Source organism: Centruroides sculpturatus, unplaced genomic scaffold, assembly GCF_000671375.1.
Source record: "Centruroides sculpturatus isolate CEXI.00-Female unplaced genomic scaffold, Cexi_2.0 scaffold433, whole genome shotgun sequence".
NCBI classification, from domain to species: domain Eukaryota; kingdom Metazoa; phylum Arthropoda; class Arachnida; order Scorpiones; family Buthidae; genus Centruroides; species Centruroides sculpturatus.
Window position 1 is genome coordinate 334,143 of NW_019384677.1, and position 8,285 is coordinate 342,427.

At 31.9% G+C, this 8,285-nt stretch overlaps 1 non-coding gene across 1 annotated transcript; it reads right to left on the reverse strand.

The window, feature by feature from the left end:
• Positions 1-7,552: 7,552 nt before the first annotated feature.
• Trnae-uuc lies at positions 7,553-7,624 on the reverse strand. Its single transcript has one exon. It is a non-coding gene; the product is annotated as a tRNA-Glu (tRNA).
• Positions 7,625-8,285: the final 661 nt, after the last annotated feature.

Consider the following 8,285-nt stretch of genomic DNA (forward strand, 5'->3'; position numbering starts at 1 on the left):
CCATTTTCAATTTAATTTTCTTTGTATAGAAGAGCAGTTTCTTTGTGTCATGCCATCAAATCTTGCAACTCAAATTTCATTCACTTCCAATTAACTGTCGAAACTTTCAAAACATTTTTCAATTCCTGCAACATTTTAATGATATTTAAGGAGGTGGCCCCACTCCGAAACCCGATAAACCTAATTAAATGTAGAATTTAATCACGTGTGCATGTATATGTATTGTAGGGATGTGTAATGGAGTCTCCATTCTAATCTCCATACAAATAACATTTTTTTTAAATATGTTAAAATAATTAGAGTACAGAGTATTGCCTCAGGACTTTCCAAACTGACGTAGACTATGAGAATTTACACGTAAAAAAGCGTGATTAGTTCTCTGTTTGATTTAATGTCCTATTTATTTCTCATAATTTAATTGCAATATTAATTCAATATCTTATTTCTAATAAAGAAAAACAATATAACGATGAAGCATCGACATTAATTAACGATGCCATTGTTATTTAGTTCTATTCAAAATTAAAAAAAGAGAAAATGTATGGTGGCGATGAATGGCCGTTGTTTGAAGGTTATTTTGCATTTCAAAAAGAAATATTCCTGAAAAATGGCCGCCGTTTAGAGGTAATCGTTGTTGGGAGGTGGCCTTTGTTGAAGATTCGATTGAATAAATGATTTTATTAATATAATAACTATCCTTACAATTGTTATGTTGAGTAGCAATTTTAATCCTTATATTCTTAGTCAGATATTCTTATGAAATAATATAAATCTGTCTTATAGAAACGTCAATAACCAAAATAATATGCCTTCATACAAAAGGAAAACAAAAGTCCATAAATAACTACACAAAAAGTAGTAATTTAACTATAATTTAAATTTACAATTATTAGGTAGGGCTTATAAAAATTTCCACGGAATCTCTTTTCACATTATTTTTAAATAAATTTTGAAAACTAATAATATAATTTTTTTTTTATTGTTCCTTAAGATAGAAGTCTGATAAAGAAGACCAGCAGGGTCATTAGCATGGACCATGTATCAATACACAGAAGACCCCAAAATTTAGTCTTTTATATTTGAAATCTTAGTAGAAAAGTGATGTAAATTAAAGTTTCTTTTAAAAGATAGTAAAAGCATCGTGCTTTTATTTGTAATATTTATTTTATTTTATTACTTTATTGCTTTCGTAGAAGAATGCTTTCCACCTTTAGCATTAACTTGAGCCCTGTCTCATTTTTACATTCCCGGCTGTTATATATAATAGTGGGAAAGTATGGCGATCATTCAAAAAATTACCCCAAGATTTTTATATTTTGGACTTAATTCTACTCAAAACGTCGAGAAATGCAAAATAATTCGGAATTTTTCTGTATAGCTGGATGTTAGTGTGTGGGGTGTAGCACGATTTTATTCACCCTCTTTGAAGCTTAATAATTCATGTGCTTTTTGTTGAAAACTTCTGAAATTTTGCAAGATTTGAATATGAGGACGATTGATGCTATTAAATTTTGGTGATTAAAGGTCGAGGAGGTGGGAAGATAATAAGGATCGTGTGTATCTCGAGAGGTGTCGGAACTTAATGAAAATTTTACTCGTTATTTAACACTTACAATATTTCTTATAAAACCCATCCCTATCCTCAAAATTAAGCTTTTTGCCATTTATAATAGTTTAAAATATACAAAGTATTTTTAATAAAATATCATAACCAAACGTTGCCTGTGCAAATGGCGTCACCAAACGTTGCCTGGAAAGTTAAACAACTCGTTACTGGTTTATTTTAATTTGCAGTTTCTTTATCTGGAATTTATTACCATAATCGTTCTCAGATACGTTTCAGAATAAATGCTTTATATTCTTAATAATTTTTATTAATTAACATTTATTAAATTATAATTATTAAAGTTGAAGTTAACTAACATTTTTACCTAAATATTAGTTTTAATTTTCAGATTCAGTTTTAATTAATTAAAGAAAGTTCATCAGCATTCTAAGCATTTGCAGAATATCCACAGATTTACAGAATGTCAGAATCAGTTGCTTTCATTTGCATTTGTAGAATATATAACACCATCTGGTGTTATATATTCTGGTGATTAAAATATTTCAGATTGAATTTTTCTCTATTAAAGAGAATAATGTTTTACATGGACGGATTATTTAATAATACTAATTTTTGTTAGTCATGTTCTAATCACCTGATGATTTGTTATCGGTAATCATCATAATTATCGAAGTTATCGTTGTAGCTTCGTCAGTTACGGGAAAAGAAATAAATCACAGAAACGTAGAACCGATTCGGATATTGGAGATATGGCAAGACCTCGGCTCTAACTGTAATGATTAATAACTGCACTTGGAAATGTGTTGTTTAACGTTGTATTGATAGAGAAACCACTTCACATTCTGAACGTTTTTCTCTAATAGCATGGCTAAGTTTTCTTCTAAGTTCATTCTGAGAATCCCAGCTTATACTTCCTTATTTAAAGTTGTTCGAGGCACAGAGTATATTAATGTAAATATTTGCCTCGAGGAACTTAGTATTACTGGATTTTTTCTTTGGTTTTGTTTGGATTAGATATTTTTAAAAAATAATTAAATAATTGAATTTTGTATTAAATGTATAATTTTTAGTAGTATTATTTTACATGATGGTAGAATTAGCTAAAGCAGTGGTACTACAATTGTTGTAACAGGAGCCCGAATCTATCTAGCAAAAAGCCTATGACCCATAATTAATGCAATTGTTTTGATTATGTTTCCTCTTCCCTGATCTATAAGATAATGCCGATTGGAAAAATATCTTTCAGTTTATTAATCTTACATTTGTTTTCAGTTTTGTGTATTTAAATGGCAAAATATAAATTAAATTCGTTTATTTGCTACTTGGTAGTTTAAAAAATAAGTATTCGTTATAAAATATTCTTGTGTAGAGATTAATTCTTCGTTAATTTGCAAGCAGTACAGAGCACTACGGATTCAATTTCGAAATATTTTCAGATAGACGAAAGTTAATGACCGAAAATATATTGGCTTATGACCGAGTTAATTGGTTAAAGACAAGTCGTAAAATTTATAAATTTCTTGTTAATGGACTACTACAAGATTGTTTGAAGTTGAGTTCTCTTCCATTTTTCTGTCCTCTGATTAAATGTGCAATTTTATTTGTTTTGTTAGAACTTCAAAACGTTGTTTTTAAAATTCATTTGTTCCATATTTGCATTTATGATGGCAAATATGGAACAAATGAATTTCAATTGTTTATGTGTCAATGGGGAAAGCTGTCCCTGTAGCTCCCCCGGAACTACCCCTGTCTAGTCTAATTAAAAGTAACGTTTACCTTAATTCTCCATCTTCCTAAATATATGGTTTTAAATACTTCACGCTTTCTACAGTATTTTATAAATAATATAATTTCCTCTCTTAAATCTAAACTTGGGAACTTATGTGAGTACAATTTAAAAATTGCTGCTCAACTAGCATTTGTCGGAGTCGGTAAAGGGAAGATGCTAATAAAACAGGACTTTTCAATTAGGGTATTAGTTTCTCAAGGGTAGATTTTGATGTCATGGTCAAAATATTTGTCACAAACTCACTTAGTGAAAGGCCTCACTGAACGACTTGTTACCCCCTAACCGTGTCCATCTATTACAGGACTGATGCATTATAGGGGATATATAAAACTTTCTATGCACAGTAAACCCTTACTAGGTTTAATTTGTTTGAGTTATGGCAACACAACACTTACCCCCGTATTCACCAACACGAGTTAGAGTTAGAGTTAGGGTTAACTCTCGAGTTACTGGTAAATTGGTATTCACCAACTCCGAATCTCGAGTCAAACACAATAACCCTAACTTTAACTCTAACTCTAGAAAATCGGCGAGTAGACGATAACTCTAGGTTTGACGCCTGCGCAAAGCGGTATATTTCAGAGAAAAATGGCGACATTCGACAAAGACGAAGCCGAGATGCTAGAAAATCTGAAATATTTAGATTATATAGATCGTATGGAACGAAGAAGTCGGCGGATTATTTCTCCAAGAAGAAATGACCTCGAACAATTGGACGATTACGACTTTCTATGTCGATATCGTTTGCCAAAAGAGAGCGTAAGAAACCTATTAGAACGAATTGGTTTCCTCCTCCTGTTTTAAATAATTCGGCTTTTTTTGTGCCTGTTCTTTCACGGCTTTCTTTTTTAAATTCTTATAACAGTCCAATAACTGTTTGGTTTTTCTAAGGGTGACACCCGGGATACCATTGAATTCCTTTGTTAGTTCTTCCCATGTGCCTCTCTTCTGTTTGGAAGAAATCGCATTTGTTTTCTTGTTTTCAATGATCGATTTATATTTTTCGACTAATTCAAGTAGAATTTCCTTCTCAAAATTAGAAAAATTACGGCGTGCACAGCTTTCCATTTCACTTTCCGCCATTTTCTACACGTGTTTCTATTCTATTCGTCTCCTCCCTGGTTCATACACGTGTTTGCTTTCAACCAATAAGAACTCTCCTTACGAAAGAAGACTTGTTTAATCTCGAACGCAGGATTGTTTTAAAATATTAACTCTAGGGTAGCGAAACTCTAGAGTTAAATTTTTATCTGAATACGAAAGAAGAGTAACTCGTAATCTGACTTCGAGTTACATCTAACCTCGAGTTCGTCAACTCTCTGTTTAACTCGCGTTGGTGAATACGGGGGTTAGGCGATCTGCCTAGGGGGATGCCTTCCGGGAGGTCTTTTTAAGGGAAACTGGCTCCTATTTAGGCGTTACAGACGTGGAGAAAACCTGGAAAACTCCACTTGGCCAGCCCGTCCGAGCGAGGCTCGAACCCACGACCGAACTCCCAGTGTTTAGGGTACGAAGACCGCTTGGCCACTGGTGAGCCAAACCCTTACTAACTCGGACTATTGGAGTAAAGTATGTCCGAGTTAGATAGTGTTTTTTCTAATGATGTGGAAAATGAGAAGATGGATGTATTACAGTAATTTATTATGATTAGTGCTCTAGTTTTACTGAGTTTTAGTAGATGATACTGCTGAATTATTATAGGACGGTGTGTACAGTATACAGCGACGTACAGTTTTTAGTACATTACTTACTATATTACCGAATTTCTGTATATTAAAATAATGTCTTATGAGGAAAATCCATTCCGTTCCTTCCTATAAAAGCTATTAAAAATAAAATAAATTTATTTTGATAGGATAGAATCATGTCGCTCCTTATTCTATGTTGTGCTGTCTTCAATTTGAAGATTAAGCAACGTTTTTAAATTCCTCTTTTATTGACCAATAAACAAAGTCGAGTTAAACAGTCACATGGAAGACCCGTTTTGAGCAATTTGCTTCCCTTCAGTTGCCTTTAAATTACAAATTGATTTACAACGTTTTACAAGTTTTTTCTATGATAAAGATTGCAAAACACATTTACCTTGTTAAACTCCCACTGATATTTTTTCAAATTATTTATAATGTGACAATATAATTTAATATAACAATAAGAAATTTTGGTATTTCAGTTATATTCAAGATTATTGGTTATGAACTACAGCAATTATCTTGCAAGAAGCACAGTCTTTGCGTTGCTTGGCTGTTTTTTTTTTTTAAATTCCATATCAATTTAATAACTTATTAAAAATGAAATATACTATTTCTTAATAATTTCACTACATTATTTTTGTAGTGGAATTATTGTAGACTTATTATACCGAAGATAGAAATCCATATTTCTCATATTTCTAAAAAATCCACCTTATAGTGTAGTGGAATTATTAAAATACAGTGAGTATAACTGACAAGAAGCGGTTTTAAAAAACGAAGAATTATTAAATTTACTTATGTATTTTTAAACGATAATGAATAAATGGTGTCATGAAGCGCCCTCTTGTAACTAAGAATTGAATTAATTTATAAATCAACTATAAATTTATTTTAAAATATTTTTCCATTGCTGTTCAACAGAAAAACTGTTTTGCAACTTGTATTTTAAATATAAAATCTTTAATTCCGAAAATTTTTCCAATTAATCATAATGGGAAAGGTCTCATTCTATCGCTCTGGGGCACCCAAGGATCGAATAACTCTAGAAATTTTTCGGAGAGACTGTTTATTCCGGATATGTTAGGCCTCATCCCTTGCTACCCAATAGCTCACATTTTAGATTTGACTAAATTCACGAAGGTTATGGAATAAAGATCTTACGGTCCACAGGGCGGAAAGACCAAAACAAGAAAAAAACTCCAGCAACCAGTTGCTTAACTTTCCCAGCAACATTTAGTGGCGCCATCTGTTACGGCATTTTATTTAAAAACCATTTTATACTTTTAGCTATTTTAAAATGGCAAAAAGATTAATTTTGAGAATAAGGATGAGTTTTATAAAAAAAATTGTAAATGCTAGTAACGAGTAAAAACATCATTAAGTTTAACCCTACTGGTGATACACATGACTCCCTTTATCTTTTCACCTCCTCGATCTTTAACCACCAAAATTTAACAGGATCAATCCCCATAATACACAAACCTCCCTGTAAAATTTCGGAAATTTTCGACCAAAGTAGAGCTTCACACAAAGTGAATAAAATCGTGCCTCCCACACACACTCATACACACTCATTAACATCCATACATACAGAAAACCCTTAAATTTTTTCTTCATTTCTCGGTGTTTCCAGGTCCAATCCAAAAATGTAAAAATCTTTGGGAGGTCATTTTTTGACTGATCGCCATACAAGAGGCCCTATGAAGCCTAATAGATAATCGAACAGTATTATTAATATTTTACTCTTCGTATCCATTTTTAAATCAGAGATTAGTCCAGTCTAAAAGCGCACAAATTCATAGAATAACGCTAAGGCTGTGGATAACCGCCAAAACATCAAACCCACAAAATAAGACCTTGCTGTATGATATGATTAAATAGTATATTTAAATGTTTATTATTAATATTTAATGAATACATAAATGCAGATGAAATATTTAATTGGAATGAATACATAAATGCAGATAAAACATTTAATTGGAATGAATACATAAATGCAGATAAATGATTTAATTGGAAATATGTACTGTACTAGAAAAAATTGTAGAACGTATTTATAAGCAACAATTTGATGAAAAGAGGTTGACTCCCAAAGAATTTCTTTAAATTTAATACTAAAATCAACAATTTACTTAACAAGCTAATGCTTTTTCTTAAAAACATCAGTAAAAACAGCCAAGATATGATAGATCATAAACGGTCTTATTGATAAAAACTTGAAAAAATTGGCCACCTATAAACATATTTCCGATTACTGTACTTTTTAACTGTTTCGATATATTCTGACGTTTCCATAATAATCTCTGTTTGATCTTCACTTCACCCCGCTCATACTCGGAATGGTCAACTAAATAGTCTTAGTAAAAATAGTTAAACATGAGAAATAATTTGTACATATTAATTTTAAGTGTATTGAACAGATATAAGAAGTCATGTGACAATTTAAAAGAAAATATATAAATTACTAATTGTGTAAAAAACATTTGCGTAAAAATTAAAAACAACTTCCCACGCCGGGAATCGAACCCGGGCCTCCTGGGTGAAAGCCAGGTATCCTAACCACTAGACCACGTGGGAATACGGATACTTCTGTTTTGATAAATAATTCATAAACATTATTTTATATGTTATCTGTCATTTTTGGAAATTAAATCTACAGGATCTTCCAAAATAAATGCTACCATTTTAAATGTCAGTAATTATGTTAATAATCATCTAAAAAGTATATCGAAGTTTCATATTTCATCTGTCTTTTTTGCCTGCTGCTGTACTTCTAGCGGGTCCCTGGCTAAAACATTTGGTACCAAAAGCAAACTTAAATATGGCTCCTTTCATTAGCCCATGTAACAATTTTTGAATTTTAGGGTCCCTTCACTTCGGCGCTCTCTCTGTCCTAACATCTAGGAAGCGCTGTAAACAAGGCGACTTACCATAGAAAGTTTTGTGTTCTGCAATTCACAAAGTCGGAATCATTCGCCATTGTGCAACATTGGTAATCTGCAGTTGTATAATTGTGGCTGCTGTAGGAAGAATGACAACGGATATGCTGTAGCGAATGTGGGAAGAATTTGAGTATCGGTTAGATGTGTTCCGTGCTACGTGAGGTGCACACATTGAGAAATTGTAATGGGCAAATGTAAAACTTACACAGTTTTCCAATGTTTTAATGTATGTTACAACATTCTCGGATAATAATTAGAATACGGTACTGAATTCTATTAAATGTTTAATTTTTATC